Source organism: Silene latifolia, chromosome 9 (assembly GCF_048544455.1).
Source record: "Silene latifolia isolate original U9 population chromosome 9, ASM4854445v1, whole genome shotgun sequence".
NCBI classification, from domain to species: domain Eukaryota; kingdom Viridiplantae; phylum Streptophyta; class Magnoliopsida; order Caryophyllales; family Caryophyllaceae; genus Silene; species Silene latifolia.
The window spans coordinates 99,726,657-99,739,197 of NC_133534.1; the positions used below are offsets into that span (position 1 = coordinate 99,726,657).

Here is a 12,541-nt window from a genome sequence, read left to right on the forward strand (position 1 = left end):
AAACCCGGATGCAAAGAAGAACTTTATTGAGAAACTAAAGTATTTGAATGTAAACTATGCTAAACTCGAGACCTAATGTCTCTCCTCTAAAAACTGATTATTATTCTGAAAACATAGGTTAGTTATATAGGAATATCACGCACTCTTATTCCTAAACCTAAGAATACATCGGGCTTTCTAATTCTCGATCTTTTAATTTGCGCATCAGCTCGCGTGGTGGTCGATCGACCAAAGAGGCCAGTCGATCGACCAAAGGTGCTGTACTGAATTGCATTCTGACGATTCTTGCAGCGCGCACCGATCTTAAAACAGCTGTCGTTTCTTCGTTACTTGGTCAAATCAGGCGTTCTATGCGGCGCTGGAAAGCTAAGAGGATAAGCTTTCACCTCCAATTGGAATCACTCGATTATCGTCTCTAGAACTCGAGATATAGCCAACTGAACGAGGCTGCAATATCGTGAAATGCTTCTTTGCTTGTTAAATTCGTACGCACCCTTGCTTTTGCTATCTTTAGGCCTTGAAACGCGCACCAAGCTCATTCCTCGAGTCAATACTCCATGTCAAATGCAATTCTAAGTACTTAGGGATGGATTCGGCTTATTTTCCACTGAAATCTTCATATTCCTACAAAATCACAAGAAAAGGAAGAAATACACGAAACAAGGGAAATAGTAGCATAAACTACTCAATTGAGCTCTGAAATGCGTGTAAAATAGGGTGTAAAACATCATATAAATGACACGCATCACCATGTTCACGGGGCTAAAGTAAAAATGTCTCTTATAGTATGGATTGAGGTAGGAGCTTAGACGTAGTACTTCCGAGGAGTTGAGTTTTCTAGGGGAGATCGACCTGAGGGGTAATGTCGGTATAAGACCCTTTAAATTTAGGACTACAACGTAAATTTAACATGTGAAATATGGTCATAAACGAAATACAATATATAAACGACAAAGATAAAGAATCAACCTCGGGTCCTTTGTAGTGCGGCGTAAAGAACAGAAATCAACAGAGATTCCCTCCTAATTGTTGCACCCAAGACCGTCTGAGACTATGCCCTTGTGCTAGAAATGCTCTCTAATTGACTTGCAATATCGAGAGAGCTATTGTGAGGTTTTACCGATGTGAGATTTAGGAATTTCAGAGAAAGTTGCACTGAAACCCTAATTGTTTTTCACTAATCATTATTAGGTTAAGCAAGAGGAGAAGCTCTCCTTTTGTTCTCCTAATCTCGGCCAAACCGAGAGGGGCCTTGGGAAGTGGGCTTCCACTTCCTTTTTGAATTAGCTCATGGTCCGGTTCGTAAATCGCTAAAATGTATATGACGCGGTTTTGTTATAAATCGTCATCGGTTATCGGTTATTAAAGCATCAACTAATAATACGGATTAGTTGAAACATTAATACATGTCCGACAAAGACGATATTGTATAATTATATTCAATATACATTTAATTAAATATAAAACGCTTATATTCAATTTACGAATTAACTGCTTAATTCGCCTTAGCCATTATTATTTAATCCGTATTAAGTAACATATCTCAACATCACATTTTGACTTATTATTAGTCAAATAACTCGGACTAACTGGTTAGTCAATTTTGGCATCTACATGACAAGTATTTTCATCTTGTCACATCTCTCAAACGTATCCTATAGGTGTGACTTTTAGGGACCAGTTGATCACCGCCATCCGTATGACAATAACGTCAAACTTATCTAGCAAGCCAACCGTTATTGATAAACGTGGATCAACTGATAATAATACCAAAAGTATGCCCTTTGATCCTTTTAGAGATTTATAAGTCCTTGCACTAACCGTTAAGGACACCAACCCCAACAAGCTCCCACTTGTCCGTACAAGTGTATGTGCAATGACGTTATCCGCACTAACCGGAGGACACGGCTCAACAAACTCCCACTTGTCCGTACAAGTGTATGTGCGATAACCGATTCTCATATTTATTTAAAATTTCTCCCACTCAATGTAAAACAATTTGCAGATCCGGATCCGCAAAGGTCATATTTTACAATCGATCTGTATCTAGAGTGGTTTCCCCGACTAGAGAGTAACTTAACTGATAAAACGAATCCGTATCCGAGCATGGCCATGCATTTCAGTTACAACTCCTCGAGTGGCCCTGAGAAATATCGAGTACCTGATAAAGGCTGAATATTTCCTTCAACTCGACTCCTTCCGATCTAAGCACAGCATGAAATGTCCCAGAAAAAATCTACTTGGCCCCCTGTTACGGATGACCGTGAGAAAGAAACCAAAGTCACCAAAAATCTGCCGTAGTCTCAAGAGACAGTCGATAGTCAAAAGAATCGAGTCTTAGGATCACCATGGAGGTCCTATCCAAGACCGGGCAGCGAATGTTATAAAACATTTTAGGACTCCACGTCGATGTCACAATTGTGTCCTACGAAATATCCGTATAAATCGCCTCTGTGATTGGTCAGTCAACCGGTTGACTTATGGCTCGTTGAACCCACCATCAACCAACGTCACAAAATAATTGCCAGAGTTATCAGCTCATATGGGCAATTAAGGACCAAAAATATAATGTTTGTTCAGTTCACTTTGTGGTGTTCAAAATTTGTCGTACAAATCCACATGAAAAACAAAATATATATAAAATATCAAAACGATGATGTCGTACAGAGTACAAAAGCGAATGAATCTAATCCATAAAAGAGTACTACAACTTAGGAACACGTTTAATTCCCATGGAATTTACATGCCCTTCATGCTTATCTTGTCGTAATGGTTTAGTGAGAGGATCTGTTATGTTATCATCTGTAGCAATCTTTTCTATCACTACTTCCTTTTGCTCCACGTAATCTCGGATTAGATGAGCTTTCCGTTGTACATGTCTAGACTTGTTGCTAGACTTTGGCTCCTTAGCTTGGAAGATGGCACCACTATTGTCGCAATAGATGGTGATCGGGTCATTCGAACTAGGCACTACAGATAGTCCATGTAAGAATTGACGCATCCATATCACTTCCTTTGTAGCTTCAGATGCGGCATAGTACTCGGACTCGGTCGTAGAATCCCCATGAACAGTTTGTTTGGAACTCTTCCGGTGTGATCAGCGCCATTAAGAGTAAATACGAATCCGGACCGAGATTTCGAGTCATCTCGATCCGTTTGGAAGCTAGCATCTGCAGAATCGGTTGCGCATAGCTTTTGAGGGCCTCCATAAGTCAATGCCCAATCTTTAGTCCTCCGTAGGTACTTAAGAATGTTCTTGACTGCCAGCCAATGTGATTCACCGGATCTTTGTTGGAATCGACTTGTCATACTCAATGCATATGCCACGTCCGGACGTGTGCATATCATGGCATACATGATTGATCCTATAGCCGAGGCATAAGGAATCCGTGTCATGCGCTCTTTCTCTTCCGGTGTCTCGGTGACCGAGACTTGCTCAAGTGCACCCCGGAGCCATAGGAAGAAACCCCTTCTTGGAGTTAGTCATGCTGAATCTCTCTAGGACTTTGTCTATGTAAGACTCCGGGATCGAGAGATAACATCCGTCGTGATCTATCTCGATAGATACGGATGCCTAGAATTCTTTGTGCCTCTCCCAGATCTTTCATCTGGAAATGGTTTTTAAACCATACTTTCACCGAAGTTAAGAGAGGTATGTCATTCCCAATCAGGAGTATGTCGTCTACATACAATATTAGGAAAACAATCTTGCTCCCACTCGACTTGATATATAGACATGGTTCCTCGACCGATCGAGTGAATCCATTCTCTTTAATCACTTGGTCGAAGCGATGATTCCAACTCCGAGATGCTTGCTTAAGTCCATAAATGGAACGCTTAAGCTTGTACACTTTCTTAGGATGTTCTGGATCGATGAAACCTTCGGGTTGTACCATGTACAACTCTTCCTCCAAAAAGCCGTTTAAGAAGGCGGTTTTCACGTCCATTTGCCAAATTTCATAGTCATGAAAAGCGGCAATCGCTAAGATAATCCGAATGGAACGCAAAGATGACTACGGGTGCAAAAATTTCATCGTAGTGCAAACCTGGCACTTGGGTGAAACCTTTAGCAACTAGTCGTGCTTTGTAGATATCTTGTTGACCTTCCACAGAATGCTTTATCTTGTAAAGCCACTTGCATTGAAGGGGACGAACCTTAGCAGGTAAGTCAACAAGATCCCATACGTTGTTCTCATACATAGAGTCCATCTCGGATTGCATGGCCTCAAGCCATAGCTTTGAGTCGGAACTAGTCATGGCACCTTTATAGGTTGCGGGTTCACTACTCGTTAAGAGTAGAACGTCATCTATGTCATGTTCCTCGACCATACCAATGTATCTGTCCGGAGGAATAGAGACTCTTCCCGACCTCCTAGGTTCCTCGGGAATGTTAACGCAGCGGGATTGAAGGAATAGGTTCCTCCAATAGTTGCTCGGTACTTGGTTCTGGAATCTCCGACAGTTCGAAGGTTCTATCACTCTTTGCATTCTCGAGAAATTCCTTCTCTAAGAATGTCGCACTAGCCGCAACAAAAACGCGTTGTTCGGTTTGCGAATAGAAGTAATGACCAAGTGTTCCTCTAGGATAACCTATAAAGTACGTCTTGACCGATCGTGGGCCGAGCTTATCCTCCTGTCTCCACTTGACATAAGCCTCGCAGCCCCAAACCCGTATAAAGGACAAGTTAGGGACCGTTCCCTTCCATAGTTCATATGGAGTCTTGTCAATGACTTTAGACGGACTTGGTTAAGTATTAGAGCGGCCGACAAAAGAGCATAACCCCACAATGAGTCAGGCAACACGGTGTGACTCATCATGGATCGAACCATATCAAGTAGTGTTCGATTTCTCCGTTCGGACACACCATTCAATTGAGGTGTTCCGGTGGAGTTAAGCGTAGGGCAATCCCACGAGTCCTTTAGGTGTTGATCAAACTCGTGAGAAAGATACTCGCCACCACGATCCGAACGCAGTGTTTTAATCTTTCTACCCAATAGGTTCTGTACCCTATTCTGGTATTCCTTGAATTTCTCAAAGGATTCACTTTTGTGCTTCATTAAGTAGACATAGCCATATCTACTTAAATCGTCCGTGAAAGTGATGAAATACCTATAGCCTTCTCGTGCGGTGATTGACATAGGACCACATACATCCGTGTGTATGAGTCCTAATAGGTCAGCAGCGCGCATTCCAACACCTTTGAAGGAAATACGAGTCATCTTACCGATGAGACATGATTCACACGTGCCAAATGATTGAAAATCAAAGGCCGAGATAGCTCCATTCTTGATGAGCTGTTTTACGCGTTTCTCATTAATGTGTCCCCTACGGCAGTGCCATAGATACGTTTGATCTTTGTCACCAACCTTTAACTTTTTATTCATTACGTGTAATATCTCGGTGGTCTGATCTAAAACATAAATTCCGTTCATGGAGACTGCCTTGCCATAAATCATATCGTGTAAAGAGAAAATGCAAGTATTATTCTCTATTACAAATGAAAAACCAAGTTTGTCAAGTGCAGAAACTGAAATAAAGTTTTTCGAAAGACTAGGTACATAATAGCAGTCATATAATGACAACTCAAATCCGCTAGGAAGCTGGATCACATATGTCCCCTTTGAGATGGCAGCCACTCTTGCTCCATTCCCAACACGCAGGTCCACCTCACCCTTTACGAGGGGTTCGATGTTTCGGAGCCCCTGCACATGATTACACAGATGAGAACCACAACCAGTATCAAGTACCCAAGTTCCGTAACTTGCGTGGTTAATCTCAATCATATGAATAAAAGTAGAAGAAGAAGAAGAAGACATACCAACAGGTTTAACACGACCTGCCTTTAAGTCCTCATAATAAACAGGACATGTACGCCTCCAATGCCCAGTCTTGTGGCAATGATGGCATTCCATGTTTTCATTCTTGCTCTTTGTCGCGCCTGATGAGGTGCTCGACTCACCAGGCCCACTCTTACCTGAACCCGACTTCTTGAACTTGGTTTACCCTCGCTAGGTTTGCACGAGCTTTGCCCTTACCTTTCCCCTTGTTTGTCACAACGAGAACATCCCGTTTCAAGCTCCCACTGAACTTCATGTCCTTCTCGGTGCGTACGAGAAGGGAGTGCAGTTCATGGGGACTTTTCTTCAAATCATTCATATAGTAATTCGCTCTAAATTGCGAAAAACCATCGTGGAGTGAGTGAAGCATGCGGTCGATCACAATGTTCTCGCTGATCTTACAATCAAAGGTCTCCAGCTTCTCGACATTCTCAATCATGCTGAGAATGTGTGGGCTAACCGGTTGGCCCTTCTGGAGTCTCGCATCAAAGAAGCGAGTGGTATGCTCATAGGTCACGATTCTCGGTGCTTTCGAGAATTCCTTGGTGAGCGTGGTGAAAATCTTGTTCGCACCATGGGCTATGAAGCGTTTCTGCAAATTGGGTTCCATTGCAAAAATGAGTACGTTTTTAATCGCACCCGCTTCCATACAGAAATCATTAAACTTGGTGATTTCAGCAGCTCTAGCCGTGGGACCTGGGTTTGCCGGGATGGGCTCTAATAGATATTTGAGCTTCCCGTCAGCAGCGGCAGCATTCCGTAATGCCGCCTCCCAGTCCGCGAAGTTTGATCCATCATTCTTGATCGAGTGGACCGATTCATCCGATTCATGAAGATCCGAAGCCGGGACTCACGATCCAATGTGGCACTTGGCATTGGGTTATCGTAGAACAGACCATTTGTTATTAGCAGTTTAAAAATTCGTGATCTACACTGAAAAAGAAAGAAAAACAAAACGAAATAAGCAACTCATCGAGGTGATTTAAGTCTATTTAAAATGTATTTTAACGTGTAGACTCAAGCACTTGCATAATTGATCTTCCTCAAGAATGATACAAGTGATCCCAAGACTCAATTTCCGTAAATTGATAAGCCAACTGTTTAGCTAATTCTTCCGTAAGAACTCTTGGTCGATAGATTTCCGTAAATCCTATCTATAGTCCACCATGATCACAGGATCGTACGAGTGACCATAGTGTTGAGATAAAATAGGTCAATCGGTTCCAACTTACCCGACGTAGAAGGGGTCATATTATGCCTACCGACGAAGAAGGGACTCATTGGAGTTTGACCTATAAAGTCCGTTCTCAATTTTGGTTTATACGAGGAAGATCCCATCAACTTAATTTTAATTCATTTTAAGTGAACGAATAACTAGCGTCTGCGTGAATGAATTAATTTGGGTGATGGCTTAAAATCATGTGACATAAGAATGTCAAAGAAAACTAACTCGTGACCTCTATATGTGTCAGTTTTCATGCAATAAATAGGTGGTTTGGTTTTTAGGCGGAATATGATGCATATTATCGTTGCGAAAAATAAATAAAAGAATGCAATACGTAAATAAAATTCCTAGTGTGGCCTATCCTAATAAAAAGAACATAAAACAACTTTGGAATCCACCGTTGGACCCGAGAAGCTTGTCTTGATGTTCCATCTTGATCCATGTAGCGGGAGTGAGCATCCGGTCTCCATCTTTGGTCTTCTCAAAAATTACAATTAAAATTACAAAATATAAACCTATTTACATTCTAATTAAAAACTGTAATTACAAGTGAAAATTCCAAAACGGAGATACGAGATCTCAAAATACAACCAAGACCGTGTTCCATCATTACGGTAACACGTTCTACTAAGGCCACACTAAGTTACAACCGTTTGTAAAATAAATAAATACGTAATATAAATCATTCACAGCATTCAAATCAACGATAAAAGAAAATGCATCAACTAAATTAAATTTATTCGTGACATAATTCCGTAATCATGTTAAATTATCCAAACCACCTTTTAATGATTAAAATTCATGTGATAAAACCGCTTCTATCAATTTAACTTTAATCTAATACAATCCGATACTTTAAATACGCTTTAAAATAACTTAATGGTACGTGTGTGAACCGTTTCACAATCATAGCGAGTGTACAATATCCGTATAAAGTACATATTAAGGCCAAAAGAAAATTTAAAACAAAAGAATAAATTTTCAAAGCTGCCAAACCAAAAATCACTCGATCCAGGGACATAAGTGCTCGACCGAGGAATAAAAGAGCTCGATCGACTGAACTGCTAGTCGATCGAGAGGATTGCCAAACAGAAAATGCTCGATCGACTAAACTGGAGGTCGATCGAGTACTTTTATTAGCAACACTGTTCGATCGAGTACGAGGAGGTCTCGATCGAGCAGTCAGGGTTTTAAAAGTGGTCGATCGAGTGCAGCAAGGACTCGATCGAGTAAAAACAAGACAGAAAAACCACTCGATCGATTAAAAACATGCTCGATCGAGTACAAAAATTTCTGGAAATGCAAAACCCTCGTGAAAACTATTTTGACGAAACAAAACAAACGCAATTTTGATCAAAACTGATTAAAATCAATTCTACAAATTGCAAGACATTAACATATTGCTATAATGATCGTGTAAAATAACAATATGCATAATATCAACACGAAAACAAAATCAAACATCCGTGTAAACACAAGACACGGTTTTAAAACCGCAACAGCCAAAACAAAAAAAATTCTGCCGTGAGAATTACTGCTGCCGCACGGATTTTTAGACAAAACAAAAATCGTTTCAAATCGATTTATGAAAAATCACGATGAAAATTTACGTGGCCTCGCTCTGATACCACTTGAGGGGTAATGTCCGTATAAGACCCTTTAAATTTAGGACTATAACGTAAATTTAACATGTGAAATATGGTCATAAACGAAATACAATATAGAAACGACAAAGATAAAGAATCAACCTCGGGTCCTTTGTAGTGCGGCGTAAAGAACAGAAATCAACAGAGATTCCCTCCTAATTGTTGCACCCAAGACCGTCTGAGACTATGCCCTTGTGCTAGAAGTGCTCTCTAATTGACTTGCAATATCGAGAGAGCTATTGTGAGGTTTTACCGATGTGAGATCTAGGAATTTCAGAGAAAGTTGCACTGAAACCCTAATTGTTTTTCACTAATCATTAGTAGGTTAAGCAAGAGGAGAAGCTCTCCTTTTGTTCTCCTAATCTCGGCCAAACCGAGAGGGGCCTTGGGAAGTGGGCTTCCACTTCCTTTTTGAATTAGCTCATGGTCCGGTTCGTAAATCGCTAAAATGTATATGACGCGGTTTTGTTATAAATCGTCATCGGTTATCGGTTATTAAAGCATCAACTAATAATACGGATTAGTTGAAACATTAATACATGTCCGACAAAGACGATATTGTATAATTATATTCAATATACATTTAATTAAATATAAAACGCTTATATTCAATTTACGAATTAACTGCTTAATTCGCCTTAGCCATTATTATTTAATCCGTATTAAATAACATATCTCAACATCACATTTTGACTTATTATTAGTCAAATAACTCGAACTAACTGGTTAGTCAATTTTGGCATCTACATGACAGTATTTTCATACTGTCACATCTCTCAAACGTATCCTATAGGTGTGACTTTTAGGGACCAGTTGATCACCGCCATCTGTATGACAATAACGTCAAACTTATCTAGCAAGCCAACCGTTATTGATAAACGTGGATCAACTGATAATAATACCAAAAGTATGCCCTTTGAGCCTTTTAGAGATTTATAAGTCCTTGCACTAACTGTTAAGGACACCAACCCCAACACGACCTGACTTCCCTAGCTATATAGTTAGTTTAATTAGTTATTTTTGATAGGTATACGACTGCCATGTCAAATTTTGGCGTCGTTGTCGGGGAGGCAATTGCCCTATTTGTTTTTTGTTTCATTTATTTTCTCCGTCTCAAGGAATGCTTATTCCTTGAGACAGTTCTTATTTATTTTCTTTTATTGTTGTGTATTCCCAGGTCAAACAGGTTGGAGTTAGTTTCAGCAGATTTTGAGCCAGAGAGACTGTTCAGGCATAGACTCCGTCTGCAAAGAGAATCACGAAAAGAAGACTTGAGTACTTTCGAACCCGAACTTCAGCATTTCCTATTTACAGAAGATAAATCTTTAGTAGAAGATAGTCTCAGTTCTGTAAACCAACCAGTAAAGATGTCGAATATTGCAAGTCATTCGAAGCCTAAAGCATCATCTATTCCTAAAGGTTTCAATCTCCAGACTGAGGATGAGAATACTTTTGACATCCGTCCGTCCTATATCAATCTGGTGGAGAGAAATCTATTTAGAGGTGTGGCAGGTGAAGACCCGAGGAAGCATATGGAGGTCTTTACGGACTACTGTTCTACTATCCCCGCCACAAAGGGGGTAACTCAAGACAAGATTAAGGAGATGTTGTTTCCTTTTTCTTTGACTGACTCAGCCATGGAGTGGCTGACTGACTTGGACCGTACGGCCGCGGGGATCACAGACTAGGAGACCCTTGCTCTTGCTTTTTATAAGAGATATTTCCCTCCGCAGCGCACCAATCAGCTGAGGGCAAAGATCACTAGTTTCAAGCAGGCACCTGATGAAACTTTCTATGAAGCTTGGTGCAGGTTCAAGAGGTTGGCGAGGTCTCTTCCTCACTATGGTTTTGATCCGTGGTTTCTGTCCAATCAGTTCTACAATGGGTTGTACGATGACCACAGAGCCATACTTGATGCCTCATCCAACGGAAGATTCCAAAAGAATACCGATGATGATAAGGGATGGGCGATTATTGAGGAGAGGAGATGGCGACCCATTGTGCCGAGTATGGGAACCCGAGGGATGGTATTCGAACAGTTCATGCGGTTGATAAGGCAGTCGTGGCTTAGCTGGAAGCCATGAATGCTCGTTTTGATAAATTGGAGCTGCATTCTGCTGGGGAGCCTCAGACGGTCCATTTGCTAACTAGAGGAGAGACCGTCACATGTGAGAGGTGTGGGAGCAACGACGGTCATACTGCTGTTTGTTGTCTTATAGAGAAGGAACAGGTCCTTGCTTTTCAACAATACAGGCAAGGAGGGGTTTCCTATTATAATAACCAAGGGGCAGTCCATTCCAATTTGAGGTGGACAAGTCAAAATGTGCTCAATCCTACCCCTCCTCCTCCGCAGCAGCAGCCATATGTCCCTCCTCATAAGGCTCAACAAGGCTTTCAGAAGCCTCATTTCTTTCCTAGACCTAATCACGGTGCATCATCCTCAGGTGGGGTGAGCGAGTTATCTGAGTTGAGGACGATGTTACAGTCTTTGACAAAGCAATGACAACTGAGTGACCAACAGAAAGATGCATCCATCAAGTCACTTAAAACTCAAGTTGCCCAATTAGCGGCAAACCAATCCACGAGGAAGCAGGGTCATTTACCGTCACAAGCTGATAAGAATCCACACGAGACGGTGAATTTAATAAATCTAAGAAGCGATCGTTCATATGAGGGACCAGAATTGTTGAAATCAGACCCGAGGAAGGTAATTACTGCTAATGAACAGTGTACTGTTGATGAAAAAGAGCTGACGACAAAGAAGATACTCGATCGACTGATTTCAGGAGTTCGATCGAGTGAAAAAGCTGAAGAAAGGACTCGATCGAGTGGAATTTCTGCTCGATCGAGTGACCAGGAAAAAGAACAGCTCGATCGAGTAACATAAACAGCTCGATCGAGTGATTTTATTCAGGATTCTGCCCGATCGAGTGATATTGTTGCTCGATTGAGTGATGCTGATAAAGAAGACCTCGATCGAGAGCCTGCTAGTGCTCGATCGAGTGAAATATCGCCTGATAGACCCCGTTCGACAGGAAAGAAGTCTCGATCGAAGGATGTAGAGCATGATCCAGCTGATACGTTGGAAGAGAGGAACAAGGGGCTCGAGATACCCATCACGGTACCCTTCCCGAGGCGACTACAGAACACAAAGGCTAATCAACAGTTCGGTAAATTTGCCGAACTCCTGAAAAGCTTGCATGTCACCGTTCCGTTCGCCGAGCTGTTGACATAGGTACCCTCTTACCTTAAATTTATGAAATAAATTTTTTCACGTAAGAGGCACATTAACGATCATGAGACGGTAGCTTTGACCGAGGTAGGGACGACCCTAGTTCAGAATAAGTTACCTCCCAAACCGTCAGACCCGGGTAGTTTCTCGATTCCGTGTCACATTGGTACCCACTTAATTGATAACGCGTTATGCGATCTTAGCGCTAGCGTGAGTGTCTTACCACTGTCTCTTGCTAAGAGACTTGGTTTGACCAAGTTTAATTGCACAAATATAAATGTTCAGATGGCCGACCGTAGTATATCACGGCCATTAGGTGTGATAGAAGACATACCTGTTAAGATCGGGAGATTCTTTATTCCCGTTGACTTCGTTGTACTTGACATCCCCTAGGACACACATACCCCTATCATTTTAAGGAGACCATTTTTATTCATTGCTCTTGCAGTGATAGACGTCGGGCGCATGACATTGACTTTTCAGATTTGGGACGAGGAATTGACATTCCATCATTCTAAGTCCCGAAGGGCTCCCATGCAAGCTCAGCCTTGCAATGACCTCTCTTCTACGGGCCCTTCTATTGACACTCAAAATGAAGAT

At 41.5% G+C, this 12,541-nt stretch overlaps 1 non-coding gene across 1 annotated transcript; it reads right to left on the reverse strand.

Annotated features, from left to right (window-relative positions):
• Nucleotides 1-10,452: 10,452 nt before the first annotated feature.
• LOC141603962 (small nucleolar RNA R71) lies at nucleotides 10,453-10,558 on the reverse strand. The gene has a single exon (XR_012525795.1). It is a non-coding gene; the product is annotated as a small nucleolar RNA R71 (small nucleolar RNA).
• Between the last annotated feature and the right edge of the window lie 1,983 nt (nucleotides 10,559-12,541).